Source organism: Alligator mississippiensis, chromosome 6 (assembly GCF_030867095.1).
Source record: "Alligator mississippiensis isolate rAllMis1 chromosome 6, rAllMis1, whole genome shotgun sequence".
Taxonomy (NCBI): Eukaryota; Metazoa; Chordata; order Crocodylia; family Alligatoridae; genus Alligator; species Alligator mississippiensis.
Genome location: NC_081829.1, coordinates 18,413,869 through 18,440,911, shown reverse-complemented (window position 1 = coordinate 18,440,911; position 27,043 = coordinate 18,413,869).

Genomic DNA, 27,043 nt, shown 5'->3' with positions numbered 1-27,043 from the left:
GGGCTTTTTCTTGCCTCTTCAGGTTTCTCTATCACTCCAGGAGTCAACAGCAGGTGCTGGGCATAAACACCGAGATCCTCATCTCTGCCCATAGCTTAAGCGCTTCAGCTCAGCTGTTAATGAACACTGTCACCCTCCTTTCCTCTTAATTCATCATCCCCTTGATCTGTCCCACTAACTCCAAAACTGCAGACACTGGATACCATTTTAAAGATGGTTGTCTGATGCAGCTCAACATCCACAGCTCAATATCCAGGATAGGGAAGGACCCTTTTAACTCTTTTCTTCCACTCCTGGCTTCCTCTCTCTGGCTATGTCTATTTTAACTTTGTTCCCACGTAGTATCTGCTATTGCTCACAAAGGTTAAACTCCCCTCATAGTGGTATCATGGATATGGTTCTCTCAGGCACTAGTATTTCCTTTCTGATAGTGCTGTTTGCTAGCCCCACTAAAAGCAGCCCTAGCCAACACATTTTTATGGAAAGCCAGTAAATGCTTGGGGCTTTGTATACACGTGTGCTCCCACAGTTTCTACCAAATAACTAAGTGAGCCAGGGCCAGCCACGGTGAGAAATATTTTTGAGGGCAGGGGCACAAAGGATTGTATAAGGACAGAAACCCTGTGAAACATATGCTGTCCCCTGCTATGGGTAGCTTCATAGTTGCAGAGCATGTGTCCTGCCAGTAGAAGATCCCCACAGCAAAGAAGAAGCCCTATCTAGGCACAGAGCTTTCACAACAGCCTATGGTATAGGGAATGTGGCCAGAGCACTTCTGAGTGGAGACCATCCCCACTTGACAGAACAGAGGGAGAACAGAACATTTCCAAGGGTTTTGCAAAATGCAATTATGTGAAAGCAGCCACTGGTCACTCAGAAAAGCTAAGTTTCCTGTTCCATGACCTCTCTCTTCAGAAGTGACCACAGAGGGTCAAACCTAAAAAAAACCCACCCAAAGACAACTTCACCCAACCTGACACATTTCCACTGACTGTTCTGGCTTCAATGCAATAACACGTTTCAATGGAGTTTCATCAGGTCTGTTCTGACTAGCTCTCAACCCAGGCAACTTGAGAAAAGCTAGAAAAACCCTAAAGCTGCTCCAAGTTACACCACAGAGGAATCCAGAATTTGGGTTGACAGTACCAGAACATGAAGCTGTCTTTGCACCCTATTGCCAAGCCACACTGAAGAAGCTTGACTGCAGCCCAGATCAGAGCCCCCCTCTCCTTTCTCTACATCTCTCCCTCTTTCCCCCTCCCTTGTGCTCTCTCTCTCTCTCTCTCTCTCTCTGCAAATCCCAGAGGGCACATTCTGTGCCAGAATAAGCCTCTTTGTGAGGAGCAAAGGGAATGCACAGAGCCACAAATGAGAACAAAACTGCAAAGCAAAACCTAGGAAAGAGGTTTCCTCTCTAATCAGAGACTGGTGCAGAGCTGGCAATGCCACTAGTGGCAGAACCCCTCCCAGATTGCTGAGGGGTGCTCAGTAGGGCTGGGGGAAGGTGAGGAGAGTTGTATGGTGGATGCCCTGACTCCTCTGGCTTGCTCATTTGCCTGGCTGCTCAAACTTCCCCTGCCTTTTTAAGGCAGGCTGCAGAAAAGGCAGCCTTTATCATGCAAATAACAAGAGTAAATGGGCAAATTCCCTGGTGGGCACTTGAGTGAAATGCAGAGCTTCTGGCAGTGGGGATGGGGGAAAGTTGTAGGGAGGGGGGTTGCTTTATTTGCAGGTCTCTGTTCTAATTTAACTGAAATGGCAGCTAAAGGAGACGCCAGGGATCTGCTCTCATCCTCAGTACTTCCTGCTGCTTGCCAAGGGCATGGGCAGAGAGAAGCAGAGATGGAAAAAAGGAAAGGAAGAGAGAGTGAGTGAGACCACCTCAAGTCCTGCAGGGTTAAGGGATTGTTGTTGGGAGCTCTCATGGCCTAAGATGATGCCCTCTTTTTTGTTAACTCCTCTTAGTTGCCCTGTATATAATACTCACCTCTATGGCTCAGGGAGGGAAAGCAATGGGGAAGATCAAGTGGGGGTATAGAGGAAGGGGTGCCCTATTATTTACTCTTTGCTATGCATCTAGAGAGAGTGGATTTGACCCAACAGTTTCCACTTAAACAGAATCCACCCTGCCCTCCCTGCTATACTGGACACAAGAAGGGCTAAGTCAGAATCCCAGGTCTGCAACCAACTATCTGTCTAGGGGGCAAGGTCAGAAGCCACTGCACTGTTTAGGAGCAGGAAATTAGAGAGAAGTACCAGCTTAGTACCCATAGCATCCTCCTTGGCCATTTCTGCTGGGGCAGAGGAGAGGAAGAGGTGTATCTGGTTTAGCTGAACAGCCAAGACTCTGCTGCAGGAGGAAGCAGAGAGAGCCTGGAGTGCAGGACATCTGTCCCAGTAACAACACAAACAATGGGCCCCAGGTTTGCTGGAAATGGGAGATTTGTGTGGTGCTTTTCCTGGAAACCAAGGACCTCAGTTCTGTATGATCCTAAGACAGTCGCTGGCACTGGTTCTCTTTCCATATATTGGGATAATATTCCTTCCCCAAGCACTGTTTCACAGGTGGGGCAGGGAATGAGATATGGTCTGTTTATGCTGGAACAGCAGCTTGGGAGCCCCTAGTCCACAGGGACTGGCTGGCGTCTGGGTGACAGATGAAACCACAGTACAGAGAAAGGTGGATCAGATATGGGGGGCAGTGAGAGTGCTGGGGTGAGTGAACAAGATACACCTATATGCAGGGCAAGAAGAGGTACAAGCAGAGACAAATTGATGGGGGATCTTTTCCTCTGCCCTACAGCATGGCAGTAGCATGATCCCAACCAGATTGGAACCCAGCCTGGTTTCTCATTCCAGTCCTGATTTCATGACACTCTGCACATCTCTAGTTGAAGCCCTAGACCTCAAAGCCCTCCTGTTCCTGAGCAGAGCCTTGCAAGACTCCTGATGAGGCTGGGCAAAGGTCTTTTCCCCACTTGGGCAAGGGGAGAACCCAAAGCACAAAGAGGCTAAGTGACTGAAAAAAGGCCCTGTGGCTAATCAGTGACAGAGTTGCCTTTAGCACGTGTCTTCCCAGCTTTGTGATGCTTCTTGTCATCACCCAGCCTGCAGAATCTCCTTCACAGCATCTGACTACCTGAGCCACAAAGCCAATCCTCACCACAAGGCTCAGAGTACCACACAGAGTGAGCAACCAGCACATCCCAGCTCCAACGGCTTTCCAGTCTGGCCTTACTCAGGACAGAGTGAGGAGGCTCAGCTGACTCCTCTGAACAGCACTGGCTGAGACATGTGGTCCCACTCTGTGGCCTCAGGGAGCAGGGGGGACAGCGCGACAGCTACGACTCATTTGGCATTCGGAGAGGCTGGTGCACAGCATCCCCATGCCAGCAGGGGGTAAATGAGAGCTCAGACATGAGTTATTGGAGCACTTACGTTCCCAGATTCTCCCAAACGTCGGGGAAAGGACAAACTGTTTAGTTGTAAAGAGCCCGGGGGGTGTGAACAAGCGAGGAGGAGGAGGTGGAAGAGGAGGGCGCTGCAGTAAACCAGCTTCTTGGAGCAGAGACTTTGAAACTGAACTCGTATCAGCTACGGATAGGGATGGAGGAAGCAACACCCTGAGGTTTGTCTTGGAAACCTGCAACCCTCTAGGGCGGATTCAGGCAGGATCCTGGTGACCCACCCCACTCCTGTCTCACCAGTCAAAGGGATACCAAGGCAGTTGCAGCACAGGCCACGGCTGATTGGTGCCAGCTGGCTGCCTGCTGGGCTGCTTCATTTGGGAGGCAGATCAAGAATATGGGAGTGGAAGAAGGATGCATTTGTCTGGGGATTCTGGGAAGGAGAGACCATGGGCAGGATTCCAAGCAAAGCAGTTTGTCTATGGGGACCAAGGATTTTGGAGGCATTCAAACATTCTGGTACATCTGTTCAGCTTTAGTCCATTTCAAGAAGTCCCAACTAATCATGCATAGGTAACAAGGACAAGGTAGCTGTGAGTCTCACTCACAGCTACACCCAGTGGAAAGGCAGAAGATGCTCAGCAGAGGCAGAACATTCAGTATGCCCAGCGCAGACATGCCCAGGGAATCTCAGCTAGATCTGGCACTCTGGATGGATCTTTCTGGATTACCTGTTAAAGAGTTAAAGACCATCTATCTGTTCATGAGCAGAGAGAGCCTTAAGAGTCTGTCACCTGCCTGGCAGTCTACCTGTCCATGGACCAGCGAGAATCTTAGGATGGCCATGGCCAGCTTAGTGTTCAACTACACAGAGCAGAAGCAAATCCAGAACAAGGCTCTGAGGGTACAATGGAAAGCTCCACTTTCATCTAGAATTGTTGGCAGTTCCTTCATGATACTGTGTTCCTTGCCTGACATCACTATGTCATGATACTGTTTCCTGCTACAAGGATGTTGTACTGGCCCTGAAGGTCCCAGAACCACAAGAAGTAGACTTGCTAGCCCTTCTCATTCATTGCCCCTGGCCTCAATGCAGGGATACTCCTTACAGGGTATTTTTCAGTGTTTGTGTCCAGTCTAACATCATATCTTGGGATGGTTTCAGTGTCCAGTTACCAGGATAGCCTTGTCAAAATGACCACATCCTGCTTGTGGCTCCGCTTCCTTGTCCACCTCACCCCCAACCTTGCCACAAACCGAGACAGGATATAGCTGAGCTCAGAGTGACAATGATGCCCCACTGCTCTATTGCCACTGGCAGTTATATCTTTGTCACTGAGCAACATCCCTTGGGAGAAGTCATTCCTGCCATTCCCTTTGCACAAGGAATGGACAATCCAATCCAACCCTGGGCTGCATATTATGGGATTCCTCTGAATCTCACTGCAGGGAAGAACTACCCCCACCTTCCTTAACTGGCTACCATGGGCATTAAGAGTGCCCAGCATCTTGCAGGATCAGGCCCCAATTAATGGGTTATCTGAACAGGTCCAAACTGAAAGTCCAATCCCTTTGTTCATTAAATGGTTGTAGGTGGAGATGGTCACCATGTTTACTGACTATGCTGCCTGCCAGATGCTGCCCTGCTGCAGTCACAGCTTCAGGGATGATGGAGGACATAAAAGCAGACTGGCACAGGGACTTGGGTGTTGCTAACCTCAGTATCCTCAGCCCAGCGGTACACATGCCTTTGACTTCAGCCCTATCGTTCTGTTGCTGGGGCTTCATTTTCCCTTGAATTAATCTGGCCAAACAACCAGTTTGTTCTGTTGCAAACTTTACACCTTTGCTGCCACATTTCACAGCTTGGGTTTGAAAGCAGACCCCCCCCCCCCCTCTGCCTTTGCCAAACAGTGGCATCCCTTTACAAAACTCACCACTTCCCCCAAAGCTGCTTCCCTTAGTTCCCCTTGATACTCCCTCCATTTTTTCCTCTCAACTTCTTCCTGTCTAGATACTTTCTTTCCTTCCCCTCTCAAATGCTCCCCAAAAGAGCTACTCCCTGACACCTCATTTCCCACCCTTCCCTTCCCACTATATCCACTCCCCAATTCTGTCCTCTCCCCTCGTTCCCAGGAGCCTCACTGCTCTTTCTCTCTGTCTCTGAACCTCCTGATCTCCCTCCTCCCTCTCCCTCCCACACACATGCACCCCACCCTGCTTGCTCATTCATTTTCCATCTGCATCTCTCCTCCCGGATTCTTCCCTGAGTCTCGGTGATAAAAGTGCCAGATTGGAGTTGCTGTGTAAAGAGGGTTCATTTGCCATTTGCCACCATATGGGCCCAAAAGCAAAATCGTCAGCTAAGCGATTAAATCAAGTATGTCGAACAAAATGTTATGAACTGACATTATGGGTATATAATTTTATGCCATTTGTTGCCATCTGTTTATCTAAACAGCCCCCGTTCCACACAAACACACAGAAGCCTCTGCCATGCTCACAAGGCTTCAGCACAGGGGTCATGATGACTCCCGCTCAGCCCATCTCTCTGTCTTTTCCTCTCTCTCTCGCATTCTGTCCTTACCTTTTCTCTGTCTGTCTGCATCCACCAGAGAGCTGGGATTGGAGTTGGGCCATGCATAGATCATCCACTTCACTCAGTGAGAGGGATTTAAAGAGCACCTCTCATAGCAACCAAGGCCTTGAGGATCCCCTGAAGAACAGGGTGTGTTTACTTGCCTTCAAGCTCTGTCACTTCATTAGCCAGTGGGAAGCTATGGTGGAGTGATAGGGAAGGCATCAGGCGTGGGGACTTTGTCTTTAGGTTTCTACTGGGATATCGGGTATAGGAGGGCATGGGGGTTGGGCTGGCCTGTGCTCAGCAAAAACTTCCCCTTTATTTCATCTCACCATCCCTTTGTCTCCTCTGGAGTCAGGATAAGACAGCAGTGAGAAGCTAAGGTATCACATGAAAGCTTGTTTAAAAGGAAATACCACCTTGCTTTGGCTTGGAGATTCCCTCACTGTCCTCCTACCTTTTCTGTGATCATTTGAAGGCTGTTGTTGAAGTCCCAGGTGTGGTTATCCAGCAGGGAATGAGCAAGTATGAGCAATACGAAGGAAGACCCTACAAGTGTCTCCAGGGGGGCACCAAAGAGATATTATGCAGTCAAGACTCTGTCCTACCCTTGGAGAGACAGAGGTCACAAGCACACCAGACTTTAGCACTGCTTAGTTCAACAGAGAGGGATCTTTAGTACTGTGATTCCTGCTGGACCCTTGGAAGAAAGGGGCTATCAGGACTCCCCTCATTCCCCACAGCGACACATCCTGGCTGCAGATGAAATCCTCATGGACAAGTTTTTCAACTTGGATGATGTCACTGTCTGTGCTCATGACACACGGTGTCTCTCTGACACCTACAGGACTATCCCTAATTGGATTTAATGAATGTAAGACCAAAAAGGTTGGTACAGCAAGCATGTCTGTGCTATGGATAGGTTATCACTTCCTCTGGGTATCAAGAATGCCCCCAGAGACTGATGGGTCAAACAGCATCTCGACATCCACAGAGGGGAAAACACTTTCCAACTATTCCACCCTGCTTCGAGCCTACCAGGACATTTATGATTGCCTTTCATCTTTAAGCACTGATACAGAAGTTCTTAGCTATCTTCTGTCATTCATGCTGCACTCCCAGTCAGCGCTGCCAACCTGGAGGACTGAGGCCCATAAACAGAACCAACTATTTCTTACTGTGGATTTTTCCATCTTAATTATATAATCTTGACCCATTTAATTGATCTGCGAGCAGTGTTAGAAGAGATGGGACAGATGTACCCAGGCTTGCTTATATTGTTTCTAGAGATACATGAAGAGTTGTACATTAAAATCTGGCAGAGGAGCATGTGCCCCTTAAGATGGTGAAAGCTGTGAGTAGGCAAGGCGCCACTGCTTGGTCTTAACAATGATTTTTTATATTTCCTCCCCAGAGAGCATCCATAGCTACAAGTGGATGGCAAATACAAGCAGCCTTTTCTCCTGGCTAGGTCTTCCATAGTTGGTCATGCCATTGTCACTTCCAGGCCTGCAACATGCTCACCTTGGGACTACCCTTGGGTAACACTGGCATATGGTCTAGTTCAACACCCATGAAAAGACAGCAGAAAAATTCCAATTAATTTCAATGGGCTTTGTGCAGTTAACAAAGAGTTGTACTCTGTGCTAGGGCTGCTAGTGGGAAGTGGCTAACTTCCCATGTTGTTTGCCTGTCTCACTTTATCTTTTAATTTAGATTTTAGGGGTACACAATGCTGCCCAGGAGGTACTCAGCCCTCCCGTAGAATGGGCCCTCTAAGCCCAGCTGCTCTACTGGTAACACATTAGAATGACTCCTTTGGCTGAGGGGCTGGCAGCTGTTAGCTGCTAACTACAGTTCTGTAGTGTTCAGGTGCAAAGTATGCTAGAAATGGTGTACTTTCCCAGTGCAGCACCTTTAAAGACCTCTGGGTAACATCGACTAGTAGCAGCTCACTTGCTTAGCAGAGCAGGTCGGCATAAGCACAGCCCACCTGTGCTCTGGGTACTGTGCCGGCTTCCCATCTGCTCCCAAGTGCATCTCAAGGTGGTGGTTTAAATCTAGCAAGTCTCTGACTCCTAAAGAGATCATATTGCTAACTACATATCATTCGCAGGCCCAGCCCTCAGAGGAAGGGCTCCTACTTACCAGCCCTCCATACCTTGTTGGTCAAGATATGGAGTTCAGACCCAAGGCTGACTGACCTTTGGAGCATGCAGCATAAGAATCCTTTGACCAAACACTTGGTTGCCCTTGGGTAGAGGAGAGTGATTTGTTATATTTGTTGCCCACTGTAAGCAGTGCAGGTTCTTCGGTGTTGTAATCTGCAGATACATCAAGAGGTTGCTGCAACAGGGGCAATTAACCCTGCTTTTACTGAAAGTGCTAAAGAGATGCCTACCTCATGACCACAAACCATTTTTCACCCTCAAATGACACCTCCCAGAACAAGGACTCTCCCAGAAGCACTGTACAGCACTGGGTCAGTAGTTCTGTGTGCAGAACAACCCCTCCTACTGGTCCACTGGCAGCACTGCTCCAAGAACCAGAGATCTTTCCTCTAGGGCAGGGGTCAGCAACCTATAACACGCATGCTGAAGGTGGCACATGGCATGCTTTTGATTGGCACGCAGAATGCTTCCCTCCCTGAGGGGCAGGAAGAGCCGTGCCCAGATGGAGCAGCACGTGGCTGCCCAAGAGCAGCCTTGCACTGCCACCGACCCCAGCCAGGTAAGAGCTCCTCAGGCCCCAGACTCAGCCCAGCACCACCACTGGCCCCAGCCCTGGCCCAGAGCCACCCCCAGGCCAGGGGCTGTCAGCACCCCGATGGCCCTGGCCCCAACCCTGCACTGCCGGCAGGCCCCGGCCCGGCCTGAGCCCGGCCTGAGCCGGCACCACCATGGCCACCAGGGGGCTGGGGCCATGGACCTGCTCAGGCCCTGGCCCCATCTCAGTACTGCCGACCGTCCCAGCAACCAGCTGGGGCTGTGCCCAGGCCCTAGCCATGGCGGTGGTGCCAGCTGTGGGCAGGTCCGGCACCTGCTGTCTTCCCGGAGCTCAGGGCTGGGGCTGGGAGACAGCCAGGGCCAGAGCGGGGAGACAGCAGCTGTTCGCAGCCTCCCGGCTGCAGCTGGTCCAGGTTCTGGGTAGCTGCTGATCGCCATGGACCAGGGGCAGCAGGGGCAGAAGCAGGGCTGGGGACAGGGGCTTTGGGTGGGGGGCAAGGGGCACAAGCAGGGCATCCTGCCATGTACCCCCTGCCCTTGTTTTGTTTTTCTGGCATGCTGGCACTCCAGCACCTTCTAAGGTAGGCACTGTGGGTTTTTTTGGCACCCCAGCCAAAAAAAGTTGCCTACCCCTGCTCTAGGAATTAGGGTCCTGAAGAAGCAGAGTTGGGCACTGGGCAGCTTCCAACAGTCAATGCTACCTCCCCTAATGCTAATTAACCTGCCTTTCACACCAGGTATACACAGCTGCACATGGCTTAGTAGGTAGCCTGTTCGGAGCAGCACAGCCTAATTGAGGACTCCACTGATGGCCACAACAAGCCTCCTGTGGAGGCATGACTGTAGAGACAGTTATAAAATACATACTGAATGTAGTAGATTTCTGTGAAACACCTTGTCTTGGAGTAATAACTAAACTAAACACCACATAGTACCAGGAGTAAATGAAAAAAAAAATACCTTGAGTAGAAGAAAGGAGTAGTGAAGAGCTTCACCAGAGCTGGAACTGTCTTGAAAACATGGCAGCCGGTATCAAGTGGAGTGCCCCAGGGGTTGGCCTTGGGACCAGTTTTGTTCAATATCTTCATCAATGGCCTGGAAAATGGCATAGAGTGCACCCTCAACAAGTTTGCAGGTGACACAAAGCTGGGGGACTAGTAGATATAATGGAGGGTAGGGCTAGGATTCAGAGTGACCTAGACAAATTGGAGGATTGAGCCAAAAGAAATCTCATGAGGTTCAACAAGGACAAGTGCAAAGTCCTTGTAACAGGGAACCCTAGACCTGTTACCAGGAAGCAGAGCAGCCCCTTTAAATCCAGAACCTTCCGGGCACAGCCATCCAGTCGAGCAGGGGTTAAGGATCAAGCCCCATCAGCTGGTCAGGTGACAGGAAGGGGAAGGCCAGAACCATATAAACCTCAAGCGGAGAAGGCCAGGGTGGCAGAAGAGAGGGAGACTCCTGATGACTGTGGAGCAGCTATGGCAGCCTCCTTGGGAAGAATGGGCCACACTGTAAGACAGAAGCACAAACACATGTAAGCGGGCAGTTTGGCTCTCTTATTTTTATTTTCGCTATATGGCCGTAGGGGCCTATGGCTTACATTTAATGTTAAAGCCGGTGGTTTGTGGATGAGGCTGTAGGGGAGGAGGAGAGCTCATTAGCGCTGAGGGGCACCATAATAGAAGGCTCAAGAAGTCCTGCTGCACTAGAGGTGCAGCACTAGGGCCACGAGTGCAGAGTTGCTTGAAGGAAAGATAGAAGCCTTGAAACCAGGTCCTAGTGGGTGGATTTAGGCAAATGGCCCTAACTATAGAGAGAGGGGCAAAGCCAGAGGGGGCTGAGGCCCCAACAGCCTGGCGCTACAAGGGCACAGTGTAGAAGGGCCAGTAGACCTAGTATTGTGGACAGTATGTAACAGAGGGCCTTGAGCCCGAGTGGGTTAGAGAGCTAGAGCCTTGGAGTCAAGCCCTGCTTAGTGGGTTTTGACTGACAGGCCTAGCTAGAGAGAGAAGGGGTAAGACCCCCTTCTGAGACCCCCAATATAAAGGGAAAATTATAAAACATCTGAGAGGCACAGGGAACGTCAAGGGGAGGTAGAAGCCCTTAAGACAACAGCTTATTTATCCTACAGGTGGTCAGGCTAGAGCCTGTATGGGAACCTTTGGGTCAGCCTCCCTCTTTTTAAGAGCCAAGTAACATAAAGTCGTGGCAGACGAGTAAAGGAGGGGAAGCTGATCCCGAGCGGAGGAAAATTCAGCAAGATTTGCAGGTGCCCACTCACCGGCCTACAAAAAAATGCAGCTAAAGACAGCACCCTGTCAGAGTTCTGCACTTAGGACAAAACAATCCCATGGACCAATACAGGCTGGGAGCTGACTGGCTGGGCAGCAGCTCTGCAGAAAAGGACCTGGGGGTTACAGCGCACAATAAGTGGAATATGAGCCAACTGTGCACCCTTGTTACAGTGAAGGCTAATGGCATACTGGGCTGCATTGGTAGGAGTGTTGCCAGCAGGTCAAAGGAAGCAATTATTCCCCTCTACTCAGCACTAGTTAGGTCACATCTGGAATAAATACTGTGTTCGATTTTGGGCCTGCCACTACAGAAAGGATGTGGACAAATTGGAGAGAGTCAAGCGAAGGGCAATGAAAATGGTGAGGGGGATGAGGCACATGACATCTGAGGAGAGGCTGAGAGAACTGGGCTCATTTAGTCTAGAGAAGAGAAGACTGAAAGGGGATTTAATGGCAGCCTTCTACTACCTGAAGGAGGGTTACAAAGAGGATGGAGCTAGACTGTTCTCAGTGGTGGCAGATGACAGAACAAGGAGCAACAGTCTCAAGTTGCAGCAAGGGAAGTTTAAGTTAGATATTAGGAAGAAATTTCTCACTAAGAGGGTAGTAAAACACTGGAATAGGTTACCCGGAGAGGTTGTGGACTCTCCATCCTCAGAGGTTTTTAAGAACCAGCTAGATAAAGCCTTGGCAGGGATGATCTAGTTGGGGATGGTCCTGCTTTGAGCAGCAGGTTGGACTAGATGACCTCCTGAGGTCCCTCCCAACCCTAATTTATGATTCTAAGATAATGGAGGAAGTTCAAACAGTGCTACACTCTACCTGCAAGAAACAGGTGCTAGCAAAAAGGAGGACATTTGGATGGTAACCCTACTTCTGACAGCAACTGATTCCACAGTATGTAATGCATTTAATAGCTTTCAGTTAACACAGGCAGAGGAAACTAACAATAGTACAGAAAGGTCAGAAGTACTAGAGATACAGAAGGAAATTATCAGTAAAAGAGTTGGTGTCTGATATGAGACTGAATTATTTTATAATTTGGGGGGAGGGGGAGAAACCATTCCCAACAAGAGACAGGATTATGATTGGATTATGGCAGCTGGAAGAGCTAGAATTCAACTCGGTATTTGCCAAACGACAGAAGTCATTCCATCCATACTGCAATTTACAGAGGGTGGTTGCTGCTCAGACACTCTACAGACAGCACTGAGAATCTAAAACACCAGAAGGAAAAGGAAAAGCTCAAAGCCAGAGTCAAACAAGAACAGCACACAGAGATGCACATATTGTGACATATTTCTCGTTTATATATGAGACATAATGCAATGGTTTATATCCCTTTTCAAGAATTTGCCAGCAGAAACACAGTATGCACACAGTAGGGAAAGGATGACAACAGTACCTCTAGCTAGGATGAATTCCTCATAGGAGCAAACATCAATTCTGCAATGCTAGATGATTGGGCTATCAGCCTGTTGTCAGTTCCAACACTTACTATTTTTAAATTAGACATTGGTGAACAAGTCCAGTGTTATCAAAAACTATTAGTGGCTCTTGAGGGTGTCTCCACCAGGTCAGCTATGTGTCATGGTCTGCCCCTTCCACCTGCTTCTGCTGTCACACTCCATCCCCAACCATGCACTGATGAGTCCAATCTGGGACATCCTTTTGCAATTACTCTTAAAACCTTAATCTCCAATGGGCTTGAGAGCCACTGTTGAGAATGACTCTGGAGTGGTAGCAGGTTAGTAGCGCTTGCTTGGAGCCATCACAGAAAAGACACACTGCTGCTTTAATGTAGATATATTCTAAAAGAAAAGCCACACAGAGCAGGAAAGAAAGGTCAATCTGAGCCTACCTGCCAATTGGGCTAATGTGTTGAAGGCATATTAGGTTCCTTAGCCAACATCAGACAAGGGAGTGGTGTGGCCACCCTCATGCATAATCATCTTTGACCCCTCACCTCCTTAACTTGAGTGACAAGGTAAGTATTTACAGCTGGATCAACTGGGGACAGTCTTTGGCATGAGTCCAGAGTAGGGCTTGAACTCACACCTTTGCATGTGTAGCAAGACACCATAAGCACTCTGCTACAACACCCAAACACTTAAAATTCAGGGCTAATAGCAGTGAGCTTATTCCCATGAAAGGCAAATATATAGCTAAGTAACAAAAGTGTGAAAAGGTACAATCTATAAAATCACCACAGAAAAGAGCACTCATACTTGGGTTAAAATGGTATCAAGCCCTGGGCTTCATCAAAGGAAGGACAGGAAACAATAACCATTGAGAAAGGTACTGAAGACATCTTCTGGGAAACAGGGAAGCTCTTAAATGAGTAGAGAATAGAGGTGAAAGAGCCCAAATGTCCTATAATTCATGCCCCTAAGAAAGAACTATTAAAGTTGAGGCTAAAAGAGAAACTTTGGGAATCTTAGAGAGAACAAAAGAACCACCAGAATGAGTTATCTCTTTGATCATCATAGTGAATCCCTATGTATAGACATAAACACTACATACATATGCTCAAAGGAAGCATTTTCCTCTCTCTACATGTGGAGGATTATTGGGGGAAATGGCTGATGCCAAATATTCTTTTATACTAGGTATGGCCGCAGGGTTCTGGATATTGCCTTAGAAAAATACTGCACTTGTTTTTATATATGCAGTACCTCATCAGAAAGACGGTGTTTCTATAGACAGCCATTCAGATGGCCCCCAGAGGTGCTTCCTAGAAAAAGCAATGGTTTTTGATGGTACAGAAGGCAATCAAATCTATATAGATGCAGTGGGGAGAAAACACTAGGGGAACATGACCAGAGGTTTCAGAAAGCTTTGGAAAGAGTCAGAGCTGCTGGTCTAAAGTTAAAGAAACAGAAATATAAATTTGGTATAACAGAAATACCAGTAGGAGAGAAGTTAATACAACAAGGTGTACAGGTAGGTCACAGTAAGGTTGATACCACAGCCAGTATGCCTGCCTCAACAGACCTGGAAATGGTGAATTATGTAGGGAAATTTGGGTCTAATCTTCTCAACCTAGACACATAAGGTAGGTATTATGCAACAAGGTCCAATGGGATGCAAATCTAATCAGAGAGTGAGAAACTGAGGATGTTAACAATTATCTAGTCCTGAGGTACTAGGACAGTAAGCACAGAACAATCATATTTTTTTACATACAACACATACCTTTTCCCACAAAAAAGCTGCTAGAAATTTGACTGTGCATTATATGTGAGGAAATATGATAAGAACAGTTTCTGTCATTACTGGGCAAAAGAAAAAGTAAAGTCTGCATGTGATCCACAGGGAGCAGAACTAAGCAGGCTTGGCTCTCTAGCTGCTACTGCTACTCAGTTACTTACTACAAGAATTTTTTTCTGTGCTTTGCCTTTCAAAAACAAGATGGGTATCCTATTCTGGGGCACTAGTATGCAAGAAATATAGTAATTTCTCCAAGCACATTTCCAAAGAGGGTATTGGAGGAGAAGTCTTACAACAATATGGTCAGAACTGGAGACCACTACTTTTGCATAATGGATATTAGCAAAAATGGAATGATGCTGCACTAAAAGAGAGAAGGAAGCTTTTAACTTAGCTCATGAGTATATTTTATTTTTAGGAGGCCAGTTTTAGCTGAAATCACCATGAACAATCTCTACCATTGCCAAAAGGGGCCAGGCATACACAAACTCTGAGAATATAGAGATTAGGTTATAAACATAAACCTGGGAGAGATTTGGTGGTTACAGACACACCCTTCAGAGCATGGGTAGGCAAAATACAGCCTGGGAGCCGTATCAAGCCTGCCAATTGATCCTATCCAGCCTGCCACCCACCACTGAAAGCCTGAGAAGGGAGGGCTGCATCCACTCACTGCTCTGCTCTTGTGCAGCTGGAGCCAGGTCAGACCATGCAGAACACAGACTCCTCCACCCACCCCACATCCACCCACCCCAGCTTACTGCTGGTGCTGCACAGTCATGGCACTGCAGCCAGATTCTCATGGGATGGGGCATGATGCAATTCATCGAGTTGCTGTACCGCCTCGGAAACTACTGCTGCTGTGGCGCCACTAGGAAGTGAGTCCATGTTTCAGCCCGGGGCAGTTGCCCCCAACTTTCCCGGTGCAGCATAGCGGCAATGGCTCATCATGGTGAGTGGGTGGGCAGGACAGCTACTTGGCGTGCTGCATTGCGCCCCATCCTGTATGGGCCCGGCTGCTGGCAGTTGTGGTGCCACGACTGCATAGCACAGGGGTGGGCAAAATATGGCCCACGGGCTGGATCCAGCCCACCAATTGATTGGATAGAGCCTGTGGCTGCCCCTGCAGTGCTCTGTATGGGGCCACGCCTCACCTGGGGCAGCCAGAGCTGCGCTGCTGCCCACACCTCCTGGCTCTGGCCAGCCAGCCAGCATGCACAGCTTCCAGTGGCGCTTCTACTGCTGCAGCTGCAGTTGCCCAGGTGCTACTTGGCTCCTCTCACTTTACCTCCAGCTCCTCCTCTTGCTCCTGTCCCTACTTCACTGCTCAGGGTAGGGATGAACCTGCAGCCTGATGGCTCCTGCCCCAGAACACAAGGCTTCAGCTCCAGGTCCTGGCTGGCTTCCACCCACTCTGGCCACCCAGTGTGATCAAGCAGCCACCTGTGGACAGCTGAGTGAGTGGATAGTGGCCAGAAGCTGGACACAGAGCCCTACACACTGGGGCAGGAGCTGCCTAGCTGAAGCTTCTTCCCCATCCAGAGTGGCGCAGCAAGAGTAGGAGGTCCTGGAGGTGAGGGGAGCTGAGAAGCACCTGGGTGGCTGCAGCAGCACCAGGAGCAGCCCCGTCAGTAAGCTGTGTGCACTGGCCAGGCTGGGCTGGTGGGTGCAGGTGGGAACGCAGTGCAGGATGCCCTGGGCAGGAGCAGGCAGGGCTCAGCCTCATGCAGAGCATCACAGGGCCAGCCAAAGAGCTTACCACCCAAGTGAGCTCTACTGCACACACCCCCTGCCCCACCTCTCCCCTCACCCCCAGCTGGTTCCTGGGACCTAATGCCCAGGCAGCCCCCACACACCACAAACACACTCCCCCATATACACACCGCACCTCCCCCCACTAGGCAAAGGCATGCAGGGAGAAGATCACAGCTCTGCCCCGAGCGCTGGGTCCTAGCCCTGCACATCCCTGCCCGCAGCACCAGGACTCTGGCCCAGGCCCATGTTGTCCCTGCCCTGTGAGTCCAGCCTCGCACGCCTATCTCATTCCCAAACATCACTCCCCACCCCGCCTGAGGCAGCTCATCAAAACTCTCTGCATGGCGCACAGGCCCAAATAATAGTCCACCCCAGTGTAGCACCAACAGGAAGCTGGGGAGTGGGGGAGAAGGATGCAGGGGGGCAGAGGAGTCTGCACGCTGTGCTGCCCAGCCAGGCCCCAGGTGCAGCAAAGCAGGACAGCAAGGGACACAGCCGTCCCCGCTAAGAGTCTTGGCAGCAGCCAGCAGGTCAGACAGCATCAATTAGCATCTCCCGGCCCCCCAACCCCTGGCCCTCAACAGCTCACCAAAACTTCTTAAGTGGCCCTCCAGCCCAAATAATTGCCCACCCCTGCTCTAGAGCATTTAACAATAGTGCAGTTGAGAAAAGACCAGAGCCTAACATAATATGTACCAGTCTGATTAAAACAACAAGCCTGCTTGCAAAAGAAATGCAGACTGTGAGTGGCAGAGCACCAGCTCAGGATGAAACTCTACAAAAAGTGAAAAACTCATGGAGTGGTTGGAATGGTATCAATTCCAATTCCTGTTACCAATTCAAGGAGCTCTCGCTATCAGATGGGATTCTATTTTAAGGTACAAGTATTGTGCTCCCTAAGGTGTTACATAATTATGTATTAAAAGGGATATATTAAGGTTATTTAGGGATTGGATAAAAGAAAAGAAAGAGACATTATACCTTGGCCTCAAAGGGACAGTGACACTGAGGAAGCAATCACCCTAAAAAGGCAAAGGCAAGTAAAAGAAGCCATGGTTATCTCCCTGAGGTAAAGTAGACATAGATTTGTTTATATTGACTAGAAAAAAATATGCATTTGTTCTCGATTATAACTCATTCCCCTGAGCTAGCTTTAGTAGAAAATATTACAGCTAAGCATGCTTGTCAAATCTATTGTTGCTGGACATGGTAATGTGAGACAATGGATTACAGTTTAGTGGGCATGAGTTCAAGCAGTTTACAGTGGAATTTGGATTTAAACATGTAACCTCATGATTTTCAATTCAACAGGTTGGTGGAAAATGATGTCAAAATAATGAAGCACCTACCAAAAAAGAATGCAGAGTCAGGCAGTAATCCATATTTAACACTGATAAATTATAGGACAGCACAGATGAGGCACAGACTATCATCTGCTGGCATTTTCTTTAACAGAAAACTGAGAACAATAATGGCTGCAATGTGGAAGCTGCTGCCAAAGTACTCCAGAGTACGAGGTGCTGTACAAACAGAACAAGAAATGGTCCATACCCAAAGAGCTTGTTCAGGTAACCTGCTGGTTATTAGCTGGACTATCTCCACAGATCTGCTATAGCCAGAGAAAGCTTTTGGCTTGTTCTAGAGAAATCCTAGCAGCAGTCATAAGCTAACATTGTTGAAGAAGCTGACTGGTAGAGCTAATCAACATATATTTTCCCATGGTTCCCCTCTTCCCCCCAATCAAAAATGGCCTTTTTCCAAAAATGTATTTTTAGCTGAAAACATTAGAAGTTATACAGCACGTTTTGGCTGTTTGTACCCACATTTTTCCCAAAACTGTTATTGAAATTATCTCTGAAATTATCAGCATTTTTCATTTAACAAAAGTCTGCATTTTTATGAAACCCAGACTTCAGTAAACAAACAGAAAAAATAGCAGAAAGTGGCGGGGAGGTCAATTTGGAACTTTGTAAAATGGAAAAAGTGTTGAAATTTCACAGAAATTTTTTCTTATTCAATCAGTTCAACAACTAGGATATTCAGAGCTTCATTTACTTGAAGCAATAAGTCTAACAAACAACTCTCTCATGTTCTGCTCTCATTTCTCATTACACTAGCAATTCATCTATCCTAAGTTTAACTTCAAATTCATTGAGCCTCTCTGTCACCTTGTGGGCTTCTGTCTGGAATCCATGCGCTTCTTGCCTCCTGAATGCAGCTTATCTGAAATGCCAGCTCTGGAAAAGCATATGGAAAGTAGAAATCTTTCTGTCCTTCTGGCTGGTATCCTTGGTTGTGATTTGGAACACTCTGTACTCCATGTTTTTCTTGGAATCTAAGTCCAAGGGGCAAAATACTTGTGTCCTGTTTCATTTCATTTTCCCTGACCTCAGCTCACTCCTAGGCACTGTATAAAAGTTTTAGGCCAACAACTGTATTTTGTCGTACCACTACAATTCCATGAGCTCTACCAGCATAGCATGGACATAGGGGAACCTTAAAATCTAGATGCTAAAGAGTGATTGTTTAAATGGCCCCTTACAGCTCCATGGACTTGCTTTCTCTGCCAGTCCTGCTTATTTCAGTGACAGAAATACATATTTATGCCCAGATTGACAAATAAAAACTACAGAAATAAAGAGGTACCGGTATTGATGGCAAGGGGGAGAGCATGTTGAGGAATGAGGAAGAAAAGGGGCTTTCTTTCCTCTCCCATCTTTCCCTCCTGCACAACCAACAGCTAAGCCAAGATACAGCCCAAGCATGGTTAACATTGTGGCCCAGGGTTCCCATTACATTATTTTTCCACAGTAGTATTTTCATAACCAGTCTGGCTCTGGCTCTTCTCTCTTCCTTACTGGCTCCTGCCTTAACCCTCATTTGTGTTCTTAAACCATGCTCACCCATGCTTTACTGGCTTCGTTGTTTCTTTTACTCCCACTTGTGATAGAGTGCTACAGCTGTAGTCCTAGCTGCTACCATGGTACAAATGATAAATACTAATACTATGAAGCCATATCTGATAATGGAGCAGAGTAGTTACCATTAGATTCACAAGAGTCCCATCTTCTGTACATAGGGTAGAAAAGACTTCCACGAACAGGTCCTCTTGAAGCTCCCCCCAGGACAAAGTGACTCTGTAGTGTCTCTCTACAATTGGTAGTGGTTAATTGTCATGATTTGTTGCAATATTAGTACCCCTGAGATGAAACACAAGCAAACCATCACCTAACAAAATCCAAACTCATAAGGAGGGGGGGAGGTTTCCCAGTAATGCTGCCAGGATACTATATAAGCAACAAACCAACTGGCAAGCTCTGGTATTCTGCAGTGACAAGAGGGTTAGCAGAACAAATTGCATCACCACTATTACATCTGCCTAGTCAAGGACCAGGTAACACCATCTCCCAGCACACTATGGGATTTGCTTACAGCTCCCTGGTGTCTGGGAGAACAAAACTGCCCTGCCTGCATGGATACAGTATAAAGGACTATCTGGGGGTCTTTGACCTGATAAGGGTCTAGAAACTACCAGGCAGGAAGTTGAAACAAGGCTCTTTTATCGAGTTCCAAATTAAATGAGAAGCTGGTGATATCTCAGAATCATGCCTCTACTTCAAAGCCCAGCAGCAACTGCAGGGACAGAGGTCCAGATCCTGAAAGGTAGTTAAGTACCCAACACCAAATGAAATCAAAGGGAGTTAGACACAAGCATACCTTTGTGGGTTGGGGCTTAAACCCCCTGGATACTGCATTACCTCCTACAACAGCACTGTGTAGCCTCCATACCATTAAGATGCTGGAAGCCAAGTTTGGTAATATTTCTTTTTTTTCCTGAAACAGGTATGAATGGTCCCTGCTTTTTACTCCCTTAGGAATAAAAAAAGAATGGAGAGGCGAATTCAGGGCTCCCCAATCTTCTGCCTTTATACTGAAGCCTGTCATCATACAGTAATTTAGAGCACCTTTCATCATAAGATTACAGGGTGCTTAACACCCCTGTAAAGGCACCCATTACACTGCCTCCTCCTCATCAGCCTATTGTACCATCAGTCAAAACTCGCATTGAATCCAACAGGAGCAAGCTATTGTTGGGCCTGTGTTCTGTTTGCTGTGGCAATGGATGACATAAAGAAAATGAACTATGCTAGTGATGACTATATATTGGTCTCCCCCATCAGTGTCACATGGGTAGCAGAAATAGACTGGGTTCCCATCTCTTAGGAAGCAGGGGTCCTTTGTTTACACAGCAGCAACTAGAAGAATAATTGCTTCACGCAGAGGCAGCAAAATAAGGACAATGAAGTCAGTACCCAGATGGTGCATGGCAGCATCTTATAGGATTGGCCCTTAACACAGCAAGGGTAAAGCAATCCCAGAATGAGTGTTGCTTATATAGACAGAAACAGAATGACAGCTAGACACCTTTCAGTGCCTCTCAAAGAGAAAGCCCTGCTTTCCCTTTTAGCTGCAGGAAGAATCCAGTCCTCCCTAACCATTCCCAGATGAAGAACTGATTCCATTACAGCAATTCTCCCATTTCCAGACAAACACCTATTAGTACCCTTTTTCACTTTCCAGTGAGAACAGAAATATATTCAAGCTCTATAGGAACCCTATAAGGAAGAAGGAAAGATCTGGTAGGACAGATGGATGAGCAGGGATGTAATTCCAGAGGAAAGCTGCTGTCATCCTATTAAAGATGAGGTTAAAGGTAGCAGCGATGAAAGAGTGGGAGATATTTCACTGGGGGAAATGGAGTGGCACCGAGCTTTGAAATTGCACTGTGTGAGAATATTAATAAAAAAGTTAATGACGCAATGTACTTTTTGCTCCACATTAATTACACTTTTACATTCCAGCTTTTAATGCATTTTGCACTAGACTTTATTTTACATTCCAGGAAGGAGAAAATATAATTGCAGCTTTAATTTCGATAGCCAAACCCTGATAAGATCACAGCTGTGAAAATCTCATAAAAAGCTCTAAATTAAGTTAAAAAAACAGTCCCCTTCCCTCCTCCCCTACTTCTCTGCCTGAGGTGGCATATAGAGATGGTGAAAGTGTTGGTTCAAGTCCGTACTGTTCCCTGGCACTGAGACCTTTGCAATTGCATTGCTGACTAAGAGGGAAGCACTGCTCTCAACTTCAGCTAAGACAACTGGGATCCCTTCACCTCTTCAAGTACACTAGTCTCTCAGTCAATGACAGTGTGGAATTAGCTGGAAGTTACTGTTTTTTATATTGCAGTAGCACCTAGAAGCCTCAGTGGGAATCAGGCCCCCACTGTGTGGCATTCTGGATGCACACAGAGTAAAAGTCCCTGCCCCAAGGAGCTTATTGTCTATGTACACAAGACAGGCAGGAAGCCTGTTATTTCACTATCACAGGCTGAAAACTGAGATGAATGATCTGAGATAATACAGGACATCAGTGGTAGGGCCAGCAATGGAGCCCCCATCTCCTTAAACCTGACCAAAAGACCACGCTTTGTCTGCAGGAGTGAAGAAGGCCATGGTGGTACCTCATGACAGTGAAGTACCCTGACCACCCTGTCTTGTTCTCCAACAACGGGTGGCCATCCACCATAGCAAGCCTGCTCTGTGAGCAAAATGACCTCTCCACAGGAACACACCCCATTGTGTCAGGTCTGAGACAGACATTGGATAAGCTGGTTTGACCCAAATCAGTTAAGTTTAACCAGTTTCAGCCATTTTCAAAATGGTTTATGTGCACTGAATGTCTATTCTGTTACAGGTTTAAACCAGTTTTTGATCACTTAAACCAGTTTATGTGTAATGTCTGTCCCTAACCTCAGTGTTCAGGGCTCACAATGCCAGCAGGAGGGACAACCCTGCCTTCACCTTCTCTCCAGGAATGCTGACAATGATCTCCCAGACCTGGGCCCCAACTTCATCCAGTTTAGAAAAACTACAGTTTGGCCAGGTCTGCACTGCACATTTCCCCCAGCATGAGTCTGCAGAGCAAGGTGTGGAGAGGCTCAATCCCTGCCCAACATATCTGTGTTGGCAAAAGTCCCTAGAGCAGATACAGCCATTTCAGCAAAATTGCACTTCTGCTGGTCAGCTTGCTTCACTCATGGGTATAGTTTTACTCTGCCAGGACACAGCATTGTTTTACTGGTATAGTTGTGTCCAGCACGATGTATCAATACTCCTATATAAGTTAGGTGTCCCTGTTGTAGACATAGCCTATGAAATATGGAGACTCTGCTTGTATCCAGAGAAACCTTTGCCAGATCCACCTCTATTCGTAATAGTAACCATACAGCAGCTATAACCATCTAACAGCTCCAGCCCCAACAGATCTATCTCCTCAGTGCTGAATCCCTCCAAGACCTCGTATCCTGAGTACCCTGAGGACTCCACGTGAAGCCATAAAGCCCAGTCCCTGACAGGACAAACTTGGAAACCGTCACCCTTTCAGCTGTATAACTCACTCCTCAAGGGGTATATTTTTCCCTTTGGCACTCCCACCTTTATGCTATGATACTCACACAAAACCCCTCTCCTGGAAGCCTAAGCTCTTGCTGAGTCATACTGAGCTCTTGGCCTCCAAGCTGTCCAAAATCAATCAGTATCCCTAACAGGGCTTTTACCTGGCATCCCAGCTTGGTCCTTCAGCTGCTTCAGTCCCTGGATTCCTGTCTGCCATTCCTACCTGCTCCTGCAGTCCTGACTTCACTGCTTTCTGTAACATCAAATAAAAAAATAAAAGAAAAAAAAATACATCTAAGACGGTCTATGTATCCCACACCAAAGCTCAGTATGAACAGAAAACACAGCTGAAGATAGACTCACTTCTTAAAGATCTCAGCCTGATCCTGACCTCACTGCCTCTGCCTTGGCCCCACTGTGACTTCGGTGGAATTGTCCCCAATATACAGCTCTGTAAGTGAGAAGGGAATCCCACCACTCACATCTGTACATTTTCCTGTGTGCAAGGAGCAGAAGAGGAGCCTGATTTCACTCAAAAGAGGGCAAAAGAGACAGAGACAGGGAGAAAGAGGGGAGAAAATCGGAGAGATTGAGAGAAAGGGAGAGAGACTCTAAAACCTCATTTTCCTGGTAATTTACTCTTCTATTCAGTTGAGTCCTGCTGCTCGTAAGCCTATTCCTGTTACAATATTAGATATAAACAAGTAAACTGTGTAATGGATCACATTAAGCAGGCCCTGCATCTTGAGGCAGGATTTAATTTGCATGGCAGATTATCTTGTCTGCAGTAGGAGAGGCACCCTGGGGCACTGACTGCATTAATAGGATCTAGTCTCTTAAAATCCATTAAGTCAATTGAGTGGACCAGTCTATAATCTCATTTCAAATCCAGCGTGAAAATGCTTAAACACAAGCCCTATGACACCGATGGCGGATAAGTGACTAAAGGGACGCTGGAGACTACACTGTGCCATATTGCCTGCCTGCTGGGAGTGAGGAAGGGGGGCAGGGCTCATTCTCTTTTAGCGAACTCCATTCAGAAAGATGCTGACAGCAAGAAGGAGCTAAGGACAGGAGGCAGGGGCTGTACCAAGGGAGAGTTTATCCCAAGTGATGGGAAGATATTAACAACATGAGCAGGCTGACGAAGCCCCAGCTGCGTCCCTACCTGGACGCAGTCAGGAATGCTGGATCACAGAAGCACTGCCTACATATTTCAGTGGCTTGGGTGTGGCCCCAAGTGGAGAGAATGCCATTTTCCAGATCTCCTTGAGACCGCTCACTTTCGGCTACTGGGCTCTTCACATTACAGAGAAAACAAAGCAACCCTGAGAAATACAGCCATGTGATGAGAACACTGGATGAAAACTCAGAAGATGTGGGTTCGATTCTCAGCCATGCCACTGGCCTGCTGGGTTACCCTGGTAAACCATGGCTCTATGTATCTCAGGCTCTCCATTGCTAAAAAAAAAAAAATAATGACTCTTCTTCGCTTTGTGCAGTGCTTTGGGTTCTAGGTACAACAAAGCTACCTATTATGCTCATCCTCCCAAGCAAAAGGAAAAATTGTCAGTGCTGTGAAAAGTCAAGCTCTTGTCACTGAATTTTGCTGTATTTACCCACTGAGGAGATCCCGTATTATTTTCACTGTGACTCTGTGTAAGATCCTGTTAGAACCAGCTCCACCTGCCTCAGACACATATGCCCACCCCAAGTTCAATATGGGGCAGATACAGCTTGTTCTTCTTCCATGGTGTCACCTTGAAGAGAACTGGCTCTGTTGCCAAAGGCCCAAAGAGGCATTCAGGGACCCTGGTGAAACTGGGTGGATAGGTGACCTTCCACAATGTCTGAGACTTTGTCCGTTCCCACAGATATGCTGAAATCCATCACCACCTCCATCTCAACCACCTGTGAATGCTTAAAAACTCCCTGATCATGAAAACAGGAAAGGGAATCTTGTTCCACTATAAGTGCCCCACAGGCACTGCACTCATCCCACCAGCAAAGATTCTTTTACTGCCAACAGACAAATGCATGCAGGCTTCCACCCCATTCCACACTGACATATATATCAGCATGAAAATGTATGCCACAGTAGAGAAGCAGACTCAACCTGATGAGCAGAAAATGTGCAGATCCATGCACTGTCCCTATGTGGAAGCCTAGGTATGCACATGCTCATATCTAGCAGTGCCTCCACAGACCCATATGAGTCCTCCATCTATGCCCAATTCACAGAGGATGAATGTTTGTCTCAGCAGCAGCTGCACGTTTTCTCATGTTTCATTTAGGAAGTGCCCTGGGTGGCCAGACAAAGAAAAAATATCACAGAAATGGAGGCTCATCTGGGATTTGAACAGCAATGGACCTCAAACAGTTCAGGCATCCAGAGGAATGGTGTGAGCCACTGTGTTATCAGGGATAGCACTTTTGATCAAATTCTAGTGACTTATCTCAGTTCTGCAGGTGCCTGGCTCATGTGCTGATGTGTTGGCTAACAAGGTGGCCATCACAGAAACAGAATACACACTTCTTAAGCAAACACTTATTACTGCTGATACTTCAACAGCTTTCATCTGATGATAACAAACCACATTTAAAGGTGTATAAGTAGCTTGGAGAACATGAGGTGTGAGAGATCTGAACCCAGGTGACTTCCCTTGGTCATACAGCAGAGGCAGGCAAAATACGGCCTGCGGGCCAGATGCAGCCCACCAGGCCATTCTATCCGGCCCATGGGGCCCCTAAAAAAAATTTAGTAAATTAGTATTTATTTGCTCCTGGCTGCCTGTCAAAGATGCCAGGAGCCAGGGGCAGTAGGATCCAGGGGAAGCTGGCAGGACCAAGCAGCCCAGCCCTGCCCCACCCCACCCCACCCCACCCCCAGCCATTTCCCTGCTTTCCTTCCTTCACCCTTCTCCAGCACCATGTGGCTCCTGGCTGCTTTGCCAGACCGGGGAGCATGGGGCCCATGCAGGTACCCATGTGTGTGTGTCTGTATGTGTGTTGTGGTGTGTATAAGGAGGGACACAGTGTGTGTTTGTAGGGAGGGGCAGAGTGTGTGTGTGTGTGTGTGTGTGTGTGTGTGTGTGTGTCAGGGGCCAGGACGAGAGGGAGCACCTGTCAATTGGTGGGTCTACCCATGCAGCTTGCCAAAACTCAATAAATGGCCCTCTGCCCAAAATAATTGCCTGCCCCTCATACAGAGAGACAGTGGAAGACACAGCAATAGAACCCAGATTTCCTGACTCCCTGTTCTTCACTTCCACCAGCAGAAAATCCTGCTGAACTGTAAACAGACAGACAGACATATATCTTTCCAGAAGTGGTCACTCCTGGCCTAAGTCTATTCCTAGTGAGGGCAATTGTGGCAGGGCACTGTTGGTGCCTGCCACTTTAAGAGCTGAGCCAAACAGCCAGCAGGTGCTTGATTACGGCGGCTAGTTTAGAACTCTGGCCGCTTATATAAACAGGGCAATTCGGTGCTGGCAGGCCAGGCAGAAATATCACATGGCTGAAAGGCTGTACAGAAGATCTTGGAGGTAAGGGCAGGAACTTAAGGGGATGGTTTGGAGGCTCCTGGTCCTGGGCATGACCTAAAACTGCACCCTGCCAGGGATGGGTGGTCTGGTGGGACTCCTAGTGGTGTGAGAGCCCCCAGGAAATGCCAGGCCAGTTACCACCCCAGTGAAAGGTGGGTCAGGGTGCCTTAACCCCTAGCCCCCACAACACTGTGGGTACAAAGCGGCCAGCCATGGCTATGGCCACCTAAGCCCCCACCGGGGAGGGAATCCCCGTGGCCCCAGTGAAGGGGCAGAGATATGGAGCCCCAGTGAGGGGGTGGCCCCAGTGAGAGGGAAACCAGATGGCTGGGAGCCCAGTGTGTGTGTGTGAGTGTGTATAGAGTTGCCCCAGGAGAGGCCAGGGCAAGCTTGGTACTGGTCAGGTAACTGGCTGGCCACTACCCCAGTGAGGGTCACTAGAGAGGCCCAAAAGATGGTACATCTGCCACCCAAGGTGTGCGCTAGGTAAAGCCTATGGCCAAAGGGGTCTGCTCCGAGAGGGAGCAAGGCGGTACAAGTTGTCAATGCATGAAAGAGAGCCTGTGAGAGGAGGTAAAGCATGAGAGGCCCTAGTAAGAGGAGGGTGGTATGAATGTGTGCGTGTCTGAGGTCTGACAGTGAGGGCTAAGCTTGGTCCAGCTGTAGGCCGGGAGCATTGTCACTTGGATGCCATCTGTGAGGCTTGGGCTGTGGTGTAGGGGAGGAACGGAACTGCAGATGGCACCTCCTGGCATCGGGGCAAGAATGAGCAGCCTCCCACCTTATTAAAACCAATTAAGAAACAACAAGGTGTGGCAGGTGAGGAGGTGGGCGGTTGGCCCAGAACAGGTGGGTGGGCCAATGATAGATTGGCCCCAGGAAAGCCCCCTGTTACAGCAATGAGATTTTCCCCTTTAGGAAGTGGGAGTTTTACCATTTATTCAAAAAGAAGCAGAACTAGGTCAATGCTGAGAATTTACAAAAATCCTATGCATTAGTTCTTTGAGACAGCCCCTTTTACACTGCATATGTGTACAGTACTTATCACAGAGGGGCCTCAACCT